The 22,556-nt window shown below is 45.3% G+C and overlaps 1 pseudogene; it reads right to left on the bottom strand.

Annotated features, from left to right (window-relative positions):
- Positions 1 to 9,370: 9,370 nt before the first annotated feature.
- Positions 9,371 to 22,556, bottom strand: part of LOC120238786 — a 38,445-nt pseudogene continuing 25,259 nt past the window's right edge.

Below are 22,556 nucleotides of genomic sequence, written 5' to 3'. Positions count from 1 at the left end.
TGTTGATAGTATATAGAGATATACTTGATTTTTGTATATTGGTTTTGTATCCTGTAACCTTGCTAAGATCGATCATGAGTTTCTGGAAGCTTTTTTTGTGGACTCCCCTGCATTTTCTACATAGTCATGTCATCAGTAAATGGAGATCATTTTATTTCTTTTTTTGAAATTTGGATGCCTTCTGTTTCCTTTGCTTGCTTTACTGCACTGGCTGGAACCTTCAGTACAATGTTCATGGACATGGTGAGAGTGGATATCCTTGCCTTGTCTCTGATCATCTGAGAAGAGAGTTCAGTCTGTCATTATTAAGTATGACAGTAGCTGCAGATTTTTTTATAGATGACCTTTATTAGGTTGAGGAAGTTCTTTTTTTTTTTTACTTGGCTGAGAATTTTTGTCAGAAATGGATATTGAATTTACTTTTTGGGGTAGGTGCTGAAAATACTTTTCCTGCATCTATCAAAATGACCATATGGTTTTTTCTTTTTTACTTTGTCGATTTGGTGAAATACCAAATTGATTGATTAATGTTTGAAAGTTAAATCGACTTGGGATTTCTAAGATAAACCCCAGTTAGTCATGATATACTGTCCTTTTTATAAATTTTGGATTAAATGTACTAAAATTTTGTTTAAAATTCTTGCATCTTTGTTCATGAAGGTGAACATGCTCTGCTCTGTGAACATCCAGATTGCCCATCTGGTATTTTCCTCCTGCCCAAAGAACTCCCTGTGCCATTTCTGGGGTGCAGGTTTGTTAACAACTGTCTTAGCTTTTGCCTGTGTTAAAATGTTTTCAGTTTGCTTTTGTTTCTGAAGGATATTTTCAGCAGATAAGAGTTCTAGGCTGTCAGTGTTTTGTTTTTGTTTTTTAGTACCTCAGAGTTACTCTGCTGTACTCTTGCTTGTATTGTGCCCCGCAAGCAATTGCTGTCATCCTCGTCTTTGTTCCATACTTCATAAGTTTTATTTTTACCTCGGGCTGTGCTTAAGATGGTCTTTTAATCCTTAGTTTTGTGCCATTTGATTGTGATGTGCCCTGGTTTAGTGATTTGGTGATTTAGTTTTCTTCATATTCCTGGTGCTTGCAGTTCGTTGAGCTCCTTGGAACTTTGGGTTTATAGTTTTCATCTAATTTGTTAGATGTTAAGCCACTGTGACTTCAAATATTTTTTCTGTCTCCTCCCCTCTGAAGAACCCCAGTTATCCAAATAGAGTCACGTGAGTTGCCTGCCAGCTCGCTGATGCTCTTTCCATTTTCCAAAATTCTTTTTTTATGTTTCCTTTTGGATAGTTCACCAGTCTTTCCTTCTTCAACATATAGGATTTGTTAATCCCAGCCAGTGTATTTTTTTCATCTCAGACATTAATAGGTTTCATTTCTAAAAGTCCAACTTCAGTCTTTTTATATTTTCCTTGAATTACTTTTTTGAATATGTGGAATACAATTATAATAATTGTCTTAATGTTCTTGTCTGCCAAGTCCAACTTCTGTGTCATATCCGGGTCAGCTTCAATTATTATTTTCATCATTATGGGTCTTATTTTTCTGCTACTTTGAAAAAGCCTGATAATATTTGACTGGATGCCAGACTTTGTGAGTTTTATCTAATTGGGTGCTGTGATAAGTCTTCTAGAACTTTGTTCTGAGATGAAGTTAATGTTGGGGGGAATCATTTAGTCTCCACTATAGTCTCAGTGTTAAGGTATTTTTTTGGCAGGACCAGAGCCATACTTGACCTAAGACTAATTATTCTCCATTCCCAAGGCAGAACTCTTCTGCGCAGTCCACCCAGTGTTTCACGGATTACAAGCTTTTCGGTTTGACTAGTGGAAACTGGCCCTCTTAGGCTGTGTGAGCACTGGGTGCCGCCCCCAGTCTAATCCTACGGGAATGTTCTTTTCCCTTTTCTCATGTGGTTTCCTTCTATATGTGCAGTCATCACTGTCCACGCAGGACTTGAGAAGGGCCCTCAGGACACGACCTTCATGGTTCCCTCTCTTTGCAGCTCTCTTCTCTGCTGCTATGGCCTGTGGACTGTCACCTCCTTGCTGCCCTGGACACTCCACTCCTTCTCCTCAGGGCAGGGGCCCCGCTCTGGTTATCCCTCCCGGGGTCACCACCTAGAAGCTCTCTCCGCAGGCAGTATACAGGGGAAGGTGTAAGGCTTACATTATTGGTTTCCTTTCTCAGGGATCACTCTCTGTCCTCACCTGATGTGTAGTGTCTGAAAAACTATGATTTCAGGTGTGTTTATGGATTGTTTGCTGTTTCAGATACAAGTGTAAATTGGTCTTTGTTACTCCATTTTGGGTGGAAGCAAAAGTCTTGGAAAAATTAAGCTATGGACTATACAAATAAAACAGACAAAAACTGCTTTTTGATGTGATGTTGACCATTCTCCTAGCCCGCACTTAGCTAACTTAGTTTTTATGATTTTTAAAGTTTATTTCTAAATAGGAAAGCTAAAGGTATAGCAGAGAGATTGTGTTAGGATGCAGATAAGAAAACCCCAGTGCAAGCCGGCTGAGCCTGTTCTGCTGGAAGTGGGGAGGGTTGTCAGTCGGTTTGGTTCATCTACTTGATGGTGTCATCAGGGTCTCGTCTGTTTTCAGCTCTCTGTTCCGCCTTCTCTTGTCTTCAGCCATATTATTACTGGCTATGCCTGTTGTTGATAGATGACCGCAAACAACTCCTGGGCTCCACGCTTTCTCTTCTACTTCCAGGAAGGCAGTGTGAGTTCTTTCCCCCGCAGAAACCAACAGTAACCCTTGTCTCCAATTTCCTAAGTTAAAATTAGGTCATGTCCCCACTTCTGAAAACCAGAGCCCATGGGATGCACCTATACTGAATCACTGAGACTCTGGTGGGATCAGCTTCTCCCGTGGCCCTGGATGGCCAGGAATGGGTCATTGTCCAGAGTCAGAGGAATGGGGGGAAGCAACCACAGTGTCCACCTGGGTGGGCGTCAGGCTGTTTGTAAGCTCTTTGGGACAAGTAGCACAACCTAGTATTCTCTTTATTCCTAATAAATGAACAGCTAAATTCACTATGATAGTACAGTCTGGACTCTGGCTTTAGAAATGTTGGCCGTGTCTGGATATGTGCATTAAAATTTGGGTGGAATAAAGAAAACTCATGGACTTATGAAGATCATTTCCAGGTACGTTTGTAGAATTAGTTGATATTCATATGCTTCCTCTTGTGTTTTAGCACCAGTGTTCCTTGTAGTTTTGGTCAATAATGTGTTGTAGGTGCAGGTTGGAAAACACGATGACTGAGAGTAAAGATAAGTGAAAGCTCTGCAATAACTCCGCCTCTGGGGCAGCTGAGTGATGATCTGAGTGTCTGAGTCAGGAGCCGGCCTGTGTGACCCACTAAGGGCCATGTGTACTCCTATTTAATTGGAGGCTCTCAAGCAGTTTTATTTTAAGTGGCAAGATAGTTAAGTTAGTATTTTGGGTACTTATTAAAAAAGATAAAGGAAATCTCTGTGCCGTTAGTGTCATGAAACTTGGAATGCCACCCCAGCCCCCAGCCAAGAAGTGCTAGAATAGATCATCGTCAGGCCTCACCGTTTGCCAAACATCTGAGTGCGTCATGTACAACAACACATAAACATCCTCAGGTAGCTTACGAAGTAGTCCCTGTGAGTATCCAGAGCTCACCGAGGAAGAAACCCAGGCACCAAGAGATGGGAGTTCCCCTGCCCAGTGCTGCACAGAAGTAAGCGACGAAGCTAGGCTCTGAGCAGCTGGGGCTTCTGCCTGGCATGTGTGTAATTAACCACCACCCTCTGTTAAGGGCTCGGGACAAATTTTTATATAAATGATGGCTTTTTGCCTCACAGCTAAAGTAAACCAGCATAAATATTGGCTGTTGAGCGGAGGCTCCTGTATGTGACACTGAGCTCCGGTGTCAGGAAGTACTACTGCTAGTGCCATCAGGTTTTCTAAGGTGTAAGTCCAGAAAGTCAGCTCCGTAGTTGTCAGCCGAGGAGACCCGACAGCCCAGGAGACATTTGGCAGTGCCTGAACACCTTTTCAGCTGTCATGGGTCATGGGGCGGGAGTTGGCATGTCTGGCACCTAGTGGATAGAAGCCAGTGGTAACATGGAACTTTCTACAGTGCTCAAGACAGACCTTCACAACAAGGAATTGTCTGCTCCCAAAATGTCACTAGTGCCGAGGTTGGAAAAAACCTGGGCCAGACCAAACAACTCCTGCTGATGTGCTGATCGAGGCTCCCTCTCTCTGGGCATTACACAGCATTTGGTCTCTGTGACTTACATAGAGGTGCCCTTGACCTTGGTCACAGAATCTGAAGAGTGTGTCAAGAACCTGAAGAATTGGTTCCTTGTTTGGTATGTGAGCACGGGCTTTGCTCTGTCTCTGGCCCCCGTTGTATAGCTTGTTGCCCTTTACAGCTCTGTCTTCTCGCCTCTCAGGCTGCGGATAAGTTTGTAGATAAGTCTTGTGAAAGACACTCTCTCCTTAACTGTTCCAGGGCGGGTCGTCACCGCTTGCCTGGTTCTTTGATCCTTCCTGGGGCCCTTTGATTAGTCTTTCTGCCTGTCCTGTTTGCTGGGTCCTTTGGTAGTAGCCACCCATTCTCTGAAACTCCCACATCCAGGACACAGTCGGCCTGCCGGAGCGAGATGCCAAGTGTGTGTGTGAGAGGTCCCCTGGAGAGTTCTCAAGTCTAAGGGCGGTGTGGACCCATGACCAAAGAGGAACATGGGGCAGACCCTTCTGCTGTTGCTGCAGTGGCTCTCTGGGACTTGTGGGCTCTCAGGGGCAGGAATGACGTCCTCTAGATCACCATCTCAGCGTGTTCTGGGAACAGACACTGTACCTTGCAGTGTATGGCCTGGACTTGTAGCATCCAAAACATTACCCTGCCACTCCTTCCAAATGCAAAGGGACTGCTAATCCTTCCTCTGACTCATGGCTAAAACCAGCTTCCAAAGCAGTGAGGTGGTAAAACTAGAAGGAGGGGCCTCATGGCCACAAATGCCTCTCCCACCTGTTTGCTGCTCCAGCAGATTTCCTGCCCGTTCAGTTAACACTGTCACTCAGTCCAACTTTATAGAGGATCACTCTTAAGCTCAGGGACATTAAGTGACTCTCCTGCAGTGACACAACTAATAAGCCAGGTGACCCACATCTGTATATCTCAAACTCCCTCCTGTGTGGTGGGATAGTCTAGGAAATTCTAGGCCTAATTAAATACTGGGAGGACCAGTCAAATCATGTAAGTGTCCAAATGACAAGAGTAGGTCCCAGTAAAGAACTCAAATGGAGCTTCTCGACATGAAAAAATGTCTAAAATAAAAAATACACTAGATGGGTTTAAAAGCAGATCAGACATTTTTGAAAAAGATAGTAAAAAGGTCAGGAATGAGAACGAGGGGAGGGATGAGTTGAGTAGGCAGAGCAGAGGATCTTTAGGGCTGTGAAAATACTCTAAATTGTCATAATGACAGACATATGTTGTTGTACACTTGTCCAGACCCACAGCCTGGGCCACACCAGGCATGAACCCTGTGGAAACCATGGACTTGAGGTGGTGAGGGCATGTCAGTGTAGCTTTGTCACTTACGGCAAATGTATCTCTCTAGTGGGGGGTGTGGATGCCCAGAGAGGCAATGCATGTGCAGGGGGGCGGGGATGTGGAAGATATCTGTACCTTCCCCTCTCTTTTCCTGTGAACCTCAAGCTGTTCTAAAAAATAAAGACTTTTGAAAAATACAATGCTAATTACAATTTTTAAAAAAACAGTACTATCCAAAAAATTGGATATTCATAAGGAGAAAACAGACTTCAAACTCACTTCATACCATACACAAAAATTAAATAGACTTAAATATAAGAGCAAAAAGATAGTTTTAGTTATGTGGGAGAAAATATTTGTGTCTTTGGTTGGGGCAAAGATAGTATTAAGAAAATAAGAGCCACAGACTGGGAGAACATTTTTATAAAACCTGTGTCTGATAAATAACTTGCATTCAGAATATATAAATAACTCTTACAACTCAGGAATAAAACAACTCTGCTATAACAACCCGGTTGACAATTGAGCAAAAGATTTTAATTAAAACTTCGCCAAAGAAGACAGATGAATGGCAAATAAACACATGAAAAGGTTCTTAGCGTTAGTAGTCATTAAAGAAGTGCTTATCAAGATCAGAGTAAGATATCACTACACCACCCACTAGAATGGCTGAACTTAGACTGATCACACTCTGTGTTCTAGTGAGAGCACATGGTGTAAGTAACTGGAATTCTAGATTTCTGGAATGCGTGCAAAATAGTAAGTGCACTGAGGAAAACCTTTATGTAATTCCCATTAAAAAATGTACACTTACCATAAAACACAACAGTCTCCTAGATATTTATCCACACTTTTGTCCACATGGAAACCTGTATACAAATGTTCACAGCAGCTTTATACATAGTAGTCAAAAACTAGAAACCAAAATTTTGAATGACTAAAAATTTGTGGTATTATTCATGTGATGGACCATCTTTCATCAATAAAATATAACAAGTTACTGATGGATGCAGTAACATGAATACATCTCAAAAGCATTATGCTTAGCAAAAGGAGCCAGATACACGACTACCTACTATATGATTCTGTTTAAATGAAATTCTAGAAAAGTCAAAACTGTAGCTGTTAATTTTATGAATTTTATGAGATGATTATTAAACACCGCCAATATTAAAAAATTAATAACATAAGCTTACAGTTAAATTACATTAAAGACAAAGTTAATAAATACTCAAAACTTGTAAATGTTCTGGGGCACCTAGGTAGCTCAGTTGGTTAAGCATCTAACTCTTGAATTTGGCTCAGGTCATGATCTCAGGGTTGTGGGATGGAGCCCCGCATGGGGCCCTGTGCTGACAGCTCAGGGCCTGCTTGGGATGCTCTCTCCTCCTCTCTCTGCCCCTCCCCTGCAGGTGTGCGTGTGCATGCACCCACTCTCATTCTCTCTCTCTCTCTCTCTCAAATAAATATATTAAAATTCACAAAGTTTCTAATTATTTTACTACAGTTTATTAACATATATGTTCTTGAAATTATTTCGATCCTTGTATCTGTATGGTGGGAATTCTGTGTAATGTCACCGTATAGCACGCCTCTTTCCAGCTCTGCATTCAGTGACTGGCATGCTGAGAGCAGGGAATTAACCATGGTGGGAGTATTTACACCATGGAAATTCACACAAGAAAAATCAAGGTGTTGTTTGTTTTTCAGGAGAGCAGTTTTTAAACATTTTCCAACACACCACTGAACGTACAGACAGGAGACCCTTTCTCTTGGAAAGGAAAGAATGTGCAGGATGGAAGAAGAGGCCTTGCTGGAGGAGTTTGGATTTGAACTATCCCTTGAAGCAGGGAGAGACTGTAGCCCAGCTGAGAAGGAAGAAAAGGGAGTGTTAGGCCAGGGAGACAAAGCAAAAGGTAAGAGACAGCCTGGTTTGGCTGGAATGAAGGCTGCATGCAGCCTTAGTGAGCAGTAATGCATAACACACAGCGGACCCATGCTGGGGAAGGGTCAGAATGAAACACAGCGGACCCACGCCAGGGAGGGTTCAGAACGAAACAGACAGTCGACCCACGCCAAGGAGGGTGCAGAACGAAACACAGCAGACCCATGCCGTGAAGGGTCAGAACGAAACACATAGCGGACCCATGCCGTGAAGGGTCAGAACGAAACACACAGTGGACCCACGCTGAGGAAGGTCAGCACGAAACACACAGCGGACCCACGCTGAGGAAGGTCAGCACGAAACACACAGCGGACCCTTGCCCCATGCCGAGGAGGGGTCAGAACGGTGGATACAGTGAATGTTGGCTGTTTTTGTCCCTTCCTCTCTCCTTCCCTTCTCACAACAGCCACGTTCTAGAACCAGCCACGTGGCTCTAGTGGATTCCCCCCACCCCAGAGGGTACCCTGCTCTTGTCCTGAGCACCAGGTCCCGGGGAGGGAGGCCCATCCCGGGACAGTCCAGGCAGAGGCCTCCCTTTGATGTCTTTTAACTGGACATGGAATGTCAGCAGGTATTTTACTCTTTTCTGATTACTAAACTTGAAGAACGATCATCCAGAGCTGATGCTGCTTACTTTAGGTGAGGAATCGATACATAACAGAAGCTTAGATAGAAGGAAGACAAAGAGGAGCTTTGAGCCTTTACTTCCAGTTGCTTTTAGATCAGCTCCTTTAGTCCTTCAGGAGGTTAGATGTGTGAGCCAATAAATTCTCCTTTTTTTGCCTAGCCTGGATGAAATTTGTTTTTTGTCCCTTGCAACCAGGCATTAGTGAACAGTGCCCCATGCTCAGGATTTTATCCTGTAGTCCTTTTTTATAAGTTTATTTATTTGAGAGAGAGAGAGAGAGAGAGAGACAGCACGAGTTGGGGAGGTGCAGAGAGAGAGGGAGAGACAGAATTCAAGCAGGCTCCTCACTGTCAGTGCAGAGTCTGACATGGGACTCAGTCTCACCAACCATGAGATCATGGCCTGAGCTAAACCAAGAGTCGGATGCTTAACCGACTGAGCCACCCAGGCATCCCTATTATGTATTCTTTATCCCCGAAAACCTGAATTTATGTGTATAAGAGCAAAAAAGGAAGGGCCCAAACCTTTCACAGACAGGTGTCCTACTGCTGAGGGAAGCTTAGTTCCAACCTTGTATGCAGTCTTTAGAGGGTATTCTTGCAGATGAGGTGACCCCTACAGCCTTGGAAGAGGAGGGACCTTTGAGGTCATCTAGGGCAGAGTTGCCTCATGGATTGTTCTAGGAAAGTTCTAGGCTCCCTGCTCCTATGAGAGCAGCTTTGCTTTTTTTTTTTTTAAGTTTATTTATTTTGTGGTGAGGAGGGGCAGAGACAGAGGGAGAGAAAGAATCTGCACTGTCAGCACAGAGCCCGACACAGGGCTCCATCTCCTGAACTGTGAGATCATGATCTGAACCGAAATCAAGAGTTGGACACAGCCGACTGAGCCCCTCTGGGCGCCCAGCAGCTTTGCTTTTTTATATTGAGCTCCTTTTTAGACTTTATTTGACAAAAAGACAAACCTAAAAGACAGGAAAGCAAAGCAAAGAGATCGAGCCCAGTTCTCTAATTCCCTCATAGGAAGAGTGAGGCTGACGGGTGATCCAAGGCATATAGTCATCCAAGTGGCAGGCCCGCAGTGGGGCCCACAGGCTCCTGCCCACACTCTCTCCCGCCTGACTTGCTGGGTCTCTCTGACTTTGTTTCTACATTACCCCACGTGAATTCTTCCAGAGCCAGTGCCTTGATATCAGTGTGCACAACACCAAGGTTCACATCTGCCCCGTTTCTAAGAAATGTGATTGCCTAGGAATACAAAGTCTGTGAGGGAAGGCGGGGTTAGAACGCATTCCCATCGGCTGCGTTGCTTTATAGCATCTTTCATTTCTGAGCATTTCCCAACCAACATGATAAATCACAGATTAGAGGCCTACCTTGTACAGAAGCCACGTAGGCAGTCTAGTGTAGACCAGGAGCTTGAAGGTGGGTGGCCCTCTGGTCACCTTCTGCACACAGGGGGAGCGCTCCTTGCTCTCCCTCATCAGGATGCCCTTCACCCCTCTCCAGCACCTGCAAGAGCAGGAAGCGCAGTGCGTCAGAAGCAGCCATTTTGTTGCCAGACAACTCTAGTTGTAAGTCTTTTAAAAGCTGAACAAGGTTAAATGAATCAATTGAGATTAAATCAGTTGAGATTTAGCCTGAATCTGCTTCTAAAATAACTTTTCCCTTTTTCCCGGATTGGACTGGAAACCGTATGCAGCCAGCCCTGACCCCCACCGGAGCCTGACAGAGTTTACCCCATACTTTGACATGTGATACACCAAAAATAGCAATTTCATTCACTAGAAGGAACAGAACGTGGTTTCCATTTCCCTTGCTGCCCAGTGTGGTCGATGGACAAGCAGGTTCAAAACCTAGGACAGCGTTCAAAGTGCAGGCCCTCAGCCCACCCCAGGCCCGTTGAGTCAGAATCTGCAGTTTAACAACCCCCCAGGTGATTCCTCAGCCCATTGAAGTTTGAGGAGCACTCTTGCAAATAGGACCACTGGCTACAGGAAAGAAGGGGAGAGAGTCTGCCCACCCACTGCGACACAGAGGCTGACCTGCATTTTGAGTGTGAGTGACAGATCCTGAGCATCTCCTGCCCATTCTCTCTCAGGAACCAGTGTGGGAGGGCTTATCAGTTTCCAGAGCTGCACTCTAAAATAGGAGTGGAGGTTAACTTCCCTTGTCCTGGCTGGACACGAAGAACCGGCGTGTAGACCCCTGCCTTGATGGGTAGCGCCAGTGCCAGGGCTCACGGAGGCTCGCCCTGCTGACGGCGGATCAGCCCGGAGCGTCCTGGTTCAGGGTGGATGGTGCACCGCCTCTGCCCTGCTGTAGTCTGACGCGTCATGCACGCTGAAACTCTTTTCTTATGAAATCTTCCAAGGAGCGCAGAGAAGAGTGCTGGAAGAAGAGTCCACACAAGAATTCTCAGCAGCCGTTCCCCTGTGGTTCACCTCCCTTGCGATCCTCACCCTGGAGTCCACAGGTTCCATTTAAAACTCAGACTCCAGGGTCGACAATAGTGTGTCTGCTGGTTCTTCATAGCACAGCTGAGACAATCTGACATTTTCAAAAAGAATTTAACTAAATACTAAGGGAGAACAAAAAGGAAATAAAAGCAGACAATACAAATAGCGAGTTTCCAGAGCCATAGTTTCTGATCCTAAAATAACCAGCCGCTGGTCTTAAGGATGGTGTGAGAATTTGCATTATTGTTCAACAAATACCCATTTCCTCCCCTTTCCCACTGTGTGTGGAGCATACGTCCTTGTCACATCAATGTTGACTTGGGCCACGTGACTTTCCCTGGCCATGGGGATGTGATGGACACGACACCAACAGAGGCCACAATGTGCAGGCATGGCGTGCTTTGCATCCAGGGGTCTGCCATGGCGGGAACACGCCTTGGGTAGTGCAGGCTTTTCAGCCCAGATCCGAGAATGACGCATGGAGTGTGCCTGGACCCAGCCTGAGGCCGGGAGCCCTGCGTGACCCACAGCCTAGATCAGAGCCTCCCAGGCAGCCCATTCCAGATCAGCCGAGTAGCAGAAAAACAGAAGATCGTGAGCGTAAATGCCGGTGCAGTGATGCACCGAGGGCCCGGCTGACTTGTGTGTCAGCGTCATCGTGCCCATAGCTGACCGATAGGGATGATGTAGGGTCACTGGCCCTGTCCGAATTCCCTTCCGTGGAGCAAGTCCTGCGCATCTCACTGGCTGCTACCCACGAGCTCTAGCAGAACGTCGGACCTTGTTCCTGCGACCCAGACAGCAAGTGAAACACAGGCCCGCCTCCGGCCCCTCTGGAGAGTGAAGCTTACCGGCCTCCTCAGACGAACCCCTGCCCCATCGCCCACCTCTGCGTAGTGAGCAGCCTTGCCTGCGGCCAGCCCAGCCCTGTACTGTAAGCCTACAGGCCCAGGTGTCGGAGACACACAGTCATCGACACAGTGACTGGTGAGACCCACTTGCAGTTGCAGAAGCCTTTTTTGCCCACCTGTCCCGGTAGCTTGGACACCCCTCCTTCCCTTCCACACGGAGTGACCCCTACTTGTCTTCTTGGCTCTCAGCTCCAGTGCCACTTTCCCAGGGGCCTTTCCCAACTGGGTCAAGTCCCCCGTGGCCACTCCCATAGCTCTTAGCTTCTTTGTAGCTCCCAGAGATGCCATTTTACGTGTACTCATGGGAAGATTAATGGCCATTTGCCCCCCAGACTGTAAGCTTCAGGAAGGCCAGGGAGAACTCCTGGCCATTGGGTCACCTCTGCAAACTCCGTGCACTGCATGGACCTGGGCCCCAGCGTCCTTAGTAACTACCCATCAAGTAGAGCAGCCTCATTCTCCCTCTGCCCTCAGAAGTGCTTCTTTCCCAGGCAGTTCTCCGATTTCTGGACTTCCCTTCCTTCCTCTAGCACTTTTATCCCGCAGCTCATGAACTTACACGGTTCTCTTATAATTGCAGGGTCCCTCCCAGGCCCCTAAGGACACGCACGCAGGAACAGAAATGGGGTCTTCAACCCTCAACAGATCTTAGCATCTGAATCTTGGATGTGAGGGCACATCCCTCTCAGTTACTAAAGAGGGAAACCGAGGCACATTGTTTCTTCCAAGTTTACTGGGTCTGCCATTATTGACAAGCTGTTGACAGGAAGTTCGTTGTCGCTGGGGCATAAATTGTTTTCCTCCTCTCGCGATGACTTTGGCACCAGATACCTTTGGTCTGAAACACTCATTCCTCACTGAGCAGCCCTGGCTCTGAAGGGTCTGCAGGCTGCATAAGGACGGATTGGGAGCCGCCCGCTGGCCAGGTGTTCGGGAGCAGCTGCCACTTTCCTTCCTTTGTTTTTTTATGCCATCGCTGGTTTGAACCCTTATCGAGAAGACCACTCTGTCTGGGACAGGGAGGTAATTTAGTCTTGCGTCTGTTTGGCAGCTCCCTGATTACCAGCTGAGCCTGATTACACAGTCTGTGTGCTTGTCCCCAGGACAGACGTGCCGCCGCCACGCTGGAGGACGGAGGTGGCTCCAACTGTGAAATTGCATTTTGGAATCTCCCTTCCAGCGCTTGGCTGTGGCCAACCCAGACCCAGTTCCCGTGGGGAAAGGGCTCCCAGTCCCAAGGTTAATTTCAGAGCTACTTACTTGCAGTTGCTTCCTCTGTCCAGCAGGGGGTCCTAGTGGACAGACCAGGCTCTCCTGTGTCCAGACCTTCTGCCCCTTTCCCAGGTGATCCTTGGATTCCCTGGGGCTGCTTCCCTTCCTCGGCAAGACAGCCTCCACTCAGGAGTGAACAAGTTTAACTAAAACACTCAGCAAATATTTATTAAGGACTTCTGTGCCAGCAGCCTGAGGTGTAGGTTGAGTAAGACACTTCTGAGCATGGGAGCCCTCACAGTAGAGATGGAGACTGCCGCGTGGCATGTTGGGAGTTAGAGTAGTGGGACCCAGAGGAGGGTACTGGTTCCCTCAGAGGAGGCTGGAGCAGAGTAGTCCTGGGAAGGCCTCACAGAAGAGGCGCCATCTTGATTGGGCCTTAAAGGGAATAATGAGATTTTGTTTCCAAGTGAGGAAGTAACAGCAGGATGGAGGGAACGTTGTGAGTGGCCCCCAGAGGCATGAGAACCCCAGGTGTGTGAGGTGGGGGGACAAACAGCCTGGGTAGCCAGGCCGTGGCGGCGGGGTGCAAGGGTGTTGGACAAAGGCGGGCGTGTGCCTGCCAGAGACCCTGTGAGGGGCCTGGGCAAGAAGACTGTGAAAGATGAGAGGCTGGAAGGTCGAGCTGAGCTCAGAGAGTGAAGGGTGGCGTGTAACGAGCTGGTCCACTGTAAGGCAGGCAGAACCACAGGCATCAGTGCCTGTTCCAGCACGGGGCGGGCGTTCAAGCTTCTACGGGAAAATATCACTGTTGTACGTAGATGAAAGATTTTTCCTAGAAATACCAATTTCTGGAAGATAAAACATGTGCCGTAAACAAACCCTGGAAGATTTGTTTTTAAAAGATCATTTGATAAAGTGGCATTAGGGACAGATTGTGAATTATTGTCAAAAAGCTGCGGCTGGCATCCTTTAAGCGCTTTTGGTATACCAGACATGTTATAAGCACTTGATGTATATTTCCTTCATTTGACCCTTAGAACAACCCAGTGAGGCAGATGCTGGTCTCCCTGTTTGGTAGTTGAAAGTGCCTGGTCATTGGTAGTTGAAACATGGGCGTTTGGTGAGTCAGTCGGTCTGACTCCAGGGATGGTGCACAGCCTACATGCCCTCTGGGAGACGGCCAGAATCCCAGGCTAAGGAATGCCAATTTTCTCCAGGCATTTGGGAGCCATGGAGGGTTCAGAGCAAAGTGGAGATCTCCTCTGTTGATGATCACCTGTCTGCTGAGCACATAGGCAAGGCGTGCAGAACTTGCAGGGGCCGCACAGCACTTGAGACAATGAACTGGGCCCTAGCAGAGGGAGTCCGGGCCTGTGGGTAGGACTTCCTGAAGAAAGGCTTTGAGCTCAATGGCGTATCTCAGGAGCCAAGCTGCACAGAGTGACAGGCTCTGAGGACGAGGGCTGCCTGCACGCATCGAAGAATGGCACGGACCTGGCTGCCTCCTGGCCGTTTTAATCTTTCATATGCGTTAAATCACCCTCAGCAGGAGCACCTGCAATTAGGAAGGCAGAGAGGAGATCCAAACTTAAATTCCCTTTGTCTTCTTTTTTTTTTTTATTTTTTTTATTTTTTTTATTTATTTTTTTTTTACAAATAGTTTATTGTCAAATTAGTTTCCACATAACACTCAGTGCTCATCCCCAAAGTGCCCTCCTCCATGCCCATCCCCCCCTCCCCCCCACATCCATCAGTCCTCAGTTTTTGTCAGCATTCAAGAGTCTCTCATGGTTTGCCTCTCTCCCTTTCCCCCACCATTTCCGCCCTTCTTCTCCCCCTTGTTCCTCCGTCAAGTTCCTCCTAATCCTCCTATACGTGCAAACATATGATATTTGTCCTTCTCTGCCTGACTTATTTCGCTCAGCATAACACCCTCAAGGTCCATCCATGTTGCTACACATGGCCAGATTTCATTGTTTCTCATTGCCATGTAGTATTCCATGGTATAGATAAACCACATCTTCTTGATCCATTCATCTGTTGATGGACACTTAGGCTCTTTCCATGTTTTAGCTATTGTGGAGAGTGCTGCTATGAACATTGGGGTACATGTGCTCCTATGCCTCAGCATTTCTGTATCCCTTGGGTAAATTCCTAGCAGTGCTATTGCTGGGTCATAAGGGAGTTCTATTGTTAGTTTCCTGAGGAACCTCCACACTGTTTTCCAGAGGGGCTGTACCAGTTTACATTCCCACCAACAGTGTAGGAGGGTGCCCGTTTCTCCACATCCTCGCCAGCATCTAGAGTTCTCTGATTTGCTCATTTTAGCCACTCTGACTGGCGTGAGGTGGTATCTCAGTGTGGTTTTGATTTGTATTTCCCTGATGAGGAGGGATGCTGAGCATCGTTTCATGTGTCTGTTGGCCATCTGGATGTCCTCTTTGGAGAAGTGTCTGTTCATGTCTTCTGCCCATTTCTTCACTGGGTTGTTTGTTTTTCGGGCGTGTAGTTTGGTGAGTTCCTTATAGATTCTGGATATTAACCCTTTATCTGATATGTCATTTGCAACTATCTTTTCCCATTCCGTTGGTTGCCTATTAATTTTCTGGGTTGTTTCCTTGGCTGTGCAGAAGCTTTTAATCTTGATGAGGTCCCAACAGTTTATTTTTGCTCTTGATTCCCTTGCTTTTGGGGATGTGTCAAGTAAGAAGTTGCTGCGGTGGAGGTCAAGGAGGTTGTTTCCTGCTTTCTCCTCTAGGGTGTTGATAGTTTCCTGTCTCACGTTCAGGTCCTTTATCCATTTTGAGTTGATTTTTGTGCATGGTGTGAGAAAATGATCTAGTTTCATTCTTCTGCATGTTGCTGTCCAGTTCTCCCAACACCATCTGTTAAAAAGGCTGTCTTTTTTCCATTGGATATTCTTTCCTGCTTTGTCAAAGATCAGTTGGCTGTATACTTTTGGGTCCACTTCTGAGTTCTCAATTCTGTTCCATTGGTCTATGGGTCTGTTTTTGTGCCAATACCATACTGTCTTGAGGATGACAGCTTTGTAGTAGAGGCTGAAGTCTGGGATGGTGATACCTCCCGTTTTGGTTTTATTTTTCAGTATTACTTTGGCTATTCGGGGTCTTTTGTGGTTCCATACAAATTTTTGGATAGTTTGTTCTAGTTTTGAGAAGTATGCTGGTGCAATTTTGATTGGAATTGCATTGAATGTGTAGAGTGCTTTAGGTAGTAATGACATCTTAACTATATTTATTCTTCCTATCCATGAGCATGGAATGTTTTTCCATTTCTTTGTGTCTTCTTCAATTTCCTTCATAAGTTTTCTATAGTTTTCATCACACAGATCTCTTGTATCTTTGGTTAGGTTTATTCCGAGGTATTTTATGGTTTTTTGTGCAATTGTGAATGGGATCAGTTTCTTGATTTCTCTTTTCCCTTTGTCTTCTTGACACCAAATCCAGCAATCTAAAGACCATCTCGCAGACCTTTCCCTGGCCAGCCCAAGCACCTCAAGTGTGTGGTGTCCTCAGTAAGCAGGGGTGACCCGCTGCCAGAAAGCCCTCAGAATTCCTGCAGCCTGAGACACCTTCCACCTGCTGCGGTGGAGTTCCGGCCCCGGATTCCCCATCTCACTGCTTTCCAGCCGCCTTTGTTTTCTTTCTGACCACCTTCCCAAATGAACCTCTGAATTACATTCCTGCTCTTCCTGGGGTCTGCAAATCCTCCGTAATGAGTAGCCATCTGCAGATTTCATTTTTATTCAGCCTCCCCTCCCCCCTTCAGATTGGTAATAAAAATATTAAATAGGACTAAAGCCAGTGCGGGCCCCCACAGCGCCCTGCTAGACAGCCCCCCGCCCCCGGGACTGGCCGCCTTTGATCACTGGCCTTTTCTCCCTGCAGTCGTTTGGCCAGTTTCGAGCCATCTTCCTCAGCCCTCAGCCTGGTCCACCTGAACCGATTTTGAAAATAAAAATATTGAAAGATATTTCAAGATTTTCTAGTTAAAGTCCAAATCTGCGGGGTTTTTTTCCTATATAGCAGGAAACAATTATAGTATACAACAGAGTTCTTTTCTTCCCGCCTAACAGGATATTAAATATCAGCATGTTTTGATGTGATAGTTGACAAAATGTTTTGTTTTCAACAGGTTCTTTTGAATCCTGTTTCTGAGTTAACAGTTACTAATAAGGAATAGAAATCCTACTCCATTTCTCTTTTTTGATCACAAACTCAGGCCTGGAGCATTTGCGCTTTAGTTTCTTTGGCATAAAAAAAAGTGAACTGGCGAATTTGTGTTCCTAACTGACTCCAAGGAAATATTTGGTGGCACTACAAAGCATTCTTTACCCTCTAGAAAGGCTCCTGGCACAAATATTCTCCTGTGTTCGGGGGATCCCAACAAGAGAGATGCCCCCAAACCCATTTCATATTAAAAAAAAAAAAAACTTTTTTCTTTTTTAGAAAATAGGTTTTATTTTTTGGAGAGAATTTGGGCTCAGGAAAATTGAGATGAAGTGGGGATTTGCCGTATACTTTCTGCCCGCCCGCACGCCCATCCACACGCACCGGTTCCCCACCAGAGGGACTGTGCGCTGCAGTCCGTGAATCTACGCTGACACATCGTTGCCCCAAAGCCTGTGGTTCATGTTGGGTTCACTCTTGATGCTGTACGTTCTATGGGTTTTGACAAATGTATTTTGACAAATGTTTTGACATGTATCCGTCATTATGGTATCTCACAGAATATTTTCACTGCCCTGAAAACCCTCTGTGCTCCGCCCACTCAGCTCTCCTTCTCCCCAGCCCCCAGCAACCCACTGATGTTTTTACCATTTCCATAGTTTCACGCGTTTCGTGTTTATTCTACATGCTGCACACCTTTAGAAGTCCTAGAAGTCGCTCCTCGGGGAATGCACTCTGCATGTATGAATGTGCCGTGAAACAGAAATGCATCTATTCTGGGCAGTTTTCCTTCTTTCCTAGCCCTCCTGAGACGTGGGGCTCATGAAGTCAGAAGCCCAGCTGGTCGCATGTGGCCACGAGAAGGTGTCTTTTCAGGCTGTTTATCTTTGCCTCACCACCCTCATCACAGTAATGAGGGTGGACGGAGACTTAAAAGCAAATATGATCTCACAAATAGGCCAGACCACTCTCCAATCCAGCATCCAGAACAAAAGATAGGCCTTCCCAGCGGTAGCTCACCGGGGGATGAAACACCCTCAGCTCCTTCTGTAAAGCCTTTTCACTTTCTCTCAAGAGATGTATATTTCCTCAAGTCTTTGACTTCTGTAAGGACCCCGGAGGAGAGACCTTGCAATAGTTGGACCATTATTTTGAAATTTTTTTGTGACATTTTTCTTGGTCAAGAGCTTTAGTAGGCAAGACCCTCCAAACTAGAAGCCTTAACAATGATTTTCACGTTACAAGTGAACAAGAGAGCAGGACATAATGGGAACCCTGCCATTCCCAACATATTTAAGCTCTACTCTGTACAGAGAAGACGGGATAAAGGGAGAGAGATTTTAGAATTCACAGAATACCATTATCTTTCATCACAAATATGTTTGTACTCAAGATATCACCATAGCTGATAAAGAAATTTCTGAAAATACTACATTATATATACTGCATATAATAGATTGATTCTTCTATACACATGGTGCTTGTTTGTGTTCTATAGTATATGGGCACATAATTTTTTGAACGTATTTGTAAAAGACCTATATAAACATAATGTCACTGGTTAGCAAGCTCATTGAAATGGTGATGTGGGCCCTGGGCCCTCGCTTTCTTTGTATCTCCGTATATCGGGTCTCAATGGCAATGGAGTGGGAGCTGTCCCGTTTCAGAGTCCCTGAAGCCCAGGTTTGTGTTTGTGTGTGGGGAGAGTTAATGAGAACAGAATGGCTTTCTTTCCCTGCTTCCCCAATCCCATCTGTTCAAACAAAAGGCTGAAAGGGAAAGAGAACGGAGACCCTGCTGGTCAAGGGGGGAAGAATAATAACACATATCCTTGGGCAACATTTCAGCACATGCAACCCTTTTATACTGTGCTAACGCTTTTATTCAGACAAAAGAAAGTCAGGCCAATGTAGGTTCCATTAAAAAAAAATCATTATTAAAAAACATACATTAGGCCCAATGGCTAGTTGGGCTTTTTTTTTTTCCACTGCATTCGTAAGTCTAGATTAAAAAATGGAAAATCTGTAAGGGAGGAGAAAGCAGTTTGGTTGTAGTAAAATCTGCTGAGTAACGCACATGTGTAGAGAGTGGTAGAAGCCCAGTGTTACTGTGTGAAGTTTCAATTAACATTATCGCAAAAGGCATAAAAGAAGGCACTTTCTGCTCTTCCTAAGGAGAGTCTATGAAAATACCGTAATTTCCAGTGGTGAACAATAAAACGCAGTGCCCTCTGCCCCTCAGGTCAATGGCTTGTCAGCTGAAGCCCAGCGAGGAACTCACTGGAAGGTCAGAACTTTCCCCAGAGCAGTTCACTGGGCTTGACTGGCTCCTAAAGATGGCTTCTAGAATACCGGTGGGGCACCTTGAGGTAATATTTTATAAGGTTTGCTGATATGTGGTGCTACTTACCCAGGCAGAAGAAAAGGCTGTGGGGATTGCTTCACTACATACAGGCCTCCACCACCAGGAGCTGCTACCACAGACGGGAGAGCGAACTTGCCATCAAACGATTAAGTTTCTGGTGTCTGTACTGCAAACCGTATGTTTCAGCAAATCAGTCATCACAGTAGCTGTTGCCATCATGTACAGACAGTCTTCTCGTTCTGTGGAAGTGTGTGAACTTACTGCCATCTTCTCTTGCGTGAACTCAGATGCTGTCACTCCGGCGACAGGAAGATAAAAGGTGAAGAGATTCACAGAGATTGCCAAGGAGTGAAGAGGTCCAGGTCACTATATTTTTGGGAAAAGAAGGAGACCACATCTTCAAAATACTCTCCAGGGGTGCCTGGGTGGCTCAGTCGGTTAAGCGTCCAACTTAGGCTCAGGTCATGATCTCACAGTTTGGTGGGTTCAAGCCCCACGTCGGGCTCTGTGCTGACAGCTCAGAGCCTGGAACCTACTTTGGATTCTGTGTCTCCTTCTCTGTCTGCCTTTCCCCCGCTCTGTCTCCATCTCTCAAAAATAAATAAATGTTAAAAAAAAAAATACTTTCCAAAGGATGAATAAGAGAAAGAAAGAGGAAATAAAAGGCAAATATGAGTGGGAAGAAATGTCATTTTCAGATCTCCTGGGAATTATGAAGATCTGAGGATATTTCATAAGGAAATGCTGTTAGGAACCCCTAATAGGGATATGCCAAGGGGTGGAGAGCTAACTAAGTCCCTAGATGGTCTGTTGCCTACCCATGAAAGGCGAACCAGACCTATAAATTCTAAGGGGACACAGACTCTGAAAACAAGAGACATTTCCTACAAGGGGGCCTTGAAGGTTAGTAAAGCACAAACGTAGCCACTCTTGGTCATCACAATATTATGATGGCAATATTTTCTCATAAGTGTTCCTTTTCATCAAGTAGGCAACATTCAATTATGCATGCAAATGGCAGAGAAAGCAGGGAAGAGGCAGTCCAAAGCAGTGATTGATCAAAACCGTATTCTCTGGCTTTCACCTGCTTCATATTATTCTTTTTTACAATGCATTTTCTTCCCTCATTATTTATTTTTGCTTGGACTAATTTTAAAATGAGTTTTTATTCCCCAGGTACTTTGGTCAGTGTTGGCCCAGAATGAAAAACACACCCCTTATAATCCACAGAGGATGTAATCCACGACATTAATAACTGGTGAGCTGAACGCATTTGCCTACCCCGTTTCCCTCCTCTATCCCTAAAGGAAACGAGGAATATAAATATACCAACTTTACAGAAGAGATGAGTTTTTAAAGGTTTGGCTACAAAAGGAAATTTTGGGGTAACAGAATTAGATTTTTCCATGGACATTCATCTGAAATGTAAAGATGTGTACCAGACAAACAGCCTCGTTCTAGGGGATAATAGGAACCATAGTTAAGAGATAATAAGGCTTTAAAGATCACACATTTGAGGGAAAGGCTAACTGTTGGGTGGCTGTCATTATACCATCTGTGTTAAGTCAGAAGAGAAGTACACTATGGTTGGTACAGACTCCTTAGATATTACAAGGACCTCCCTGTCCCCATCCCCAACCCTACAGTTTCAGGCACCTTTAAGGAATGGTTCCTTTTTTACCATCGTTTTGGGTAAGAAGGTTGTCACACAAGTGACAGAGAGCAGCTGTCTTCTGTGCATTTGCCTTAAACTCAGACACATCGATTTATTCCATAATCATTCATTGTGAGGAACTGAACAGAGGCTGCGAGTGATTTGGAAAGGCTAGCGCCCAGGTGCATGTGAGGGGCAGATGACATGGTCTGCCAGGTTTGAGGCTGGATATTTATTTGTCCTGAGGGTGTTGAGGAGGCTCGGAGGTAGTAAATAGACCCCAACAGTGGTACTGCTTCTGTTCTTTATCTGGTTTCACTGAACTCTGCCTCATTAAATGAACGTGTGGCATCAAGAGATGCCTGTAAAGAAGCAGCAGACAAGCAAACGAGAATGGTAGAGTCAATCATCTACTCTTAGCCTGAGCTCTTGACCACATTTTGGGGTAAAAACCAAATGGATGTACTTAGCTCTGACCAAAAAAACAAAAAAAAATAAAATAAAATTTATCAAGACACTCTGAAGTACAAATTAGTAACATTAACGACAGGGTACGATCCATAGGCATATATTGTGTTTTCATGAAATGAGGTATCTTTTTGGCCACATCCGACATGAAAATCTAATGGGGAGAGGGTCAAAAGGTACAGACTTCCGGTTATGAAATAAATAAGTCCTGGGGATATAATATACAGCGGTATGGTGACTATAGTTCATAATAATGTACTGTATATTTGAAAGTTACTAAGATCTTAAAAATCCTATTGCAAGAAAAAACTGCATAACTCTATGTGATGATGGATGTTAACCAGACTTACTGTGTTGATCGCTTCAAAATATATATGAATATTGAATCATTATGTTGTACACTTGAAACTAATACAACGTTATGTGTCAACTATACCTCAATTTTAAAAAAAAAAATCTAGTGAGGAAATAAACTAGACATGGAACCCCAGCTTTGAATTGTTGTGTTGTGCGTTGTTAAACCAGGTTTGTTTGCTTTTGACGAAGTATATCCAACTACGTTGCTCTCAGTAAACATGTCGTTATGAATTATAACATTAAAAGTATAGTTTTTATACTATTGATACATGAAAATAATATTAGAAGTATTTTTTACTTGGTCTTTGTCTTTTTCCAGTTATGATGGCTGTAGAACCCATCGCTCCCACACCTGGTAGTTCAGACCACCAACAATGTTGGCCCTGCTCACCGTTGTACAGTTCGGGCAGAGCTCAGCAGGGTTAGCTGGCATCTGTTCCGCATGGTGTTACCTGGGTCAGTTCAGAGGCTGGGACCTACATCGTGCTGTCAGGGAGTTGATGCGGACTGTTGGCTCCCCTCTGCCTGGACCACCTACTCTTCTTTGTCAGATCAGGGCCCCCAAGGCACACATCCCAAGAGAGAAAGAGCTAAGCAGAGTAGCATCTCCTTTTATGACCTCGTCTAGCTGGGGGAGCCCAAACTTCCACCTGGGTTCAAAGGGAGGGAGCACAGCCATCACCCCTCAGTGAAGGAGTATCAGAAAGAATAGGTGGCAGCAGAGTATGTCGATAATAGCCATCTGTGGGAAATACAGCTTTCCCAATGTATCATTTTTATTATCTTGCTATGTTTTATGTGCTTGACACAATACAT

Source organism: Hyaena hyaena, unplaced genomic scaffold (genome assembly GCF_003009895.1).
Source record: "Hyaena hyaena isolate Hyena2069 unplaced genomic scaffold, ASM300989v1 scaffold_217, whole genome shotgun sequence".
Lineage (NCBI taxonomy): Eukaryota > Metazoa > Chordata > Mammalia > Carnivora > Hyaenidae > Hyaena > Hyaena hyaena.
This window is presented reverse-complemented; position numbering and strand designations above follow the sequence as displayed.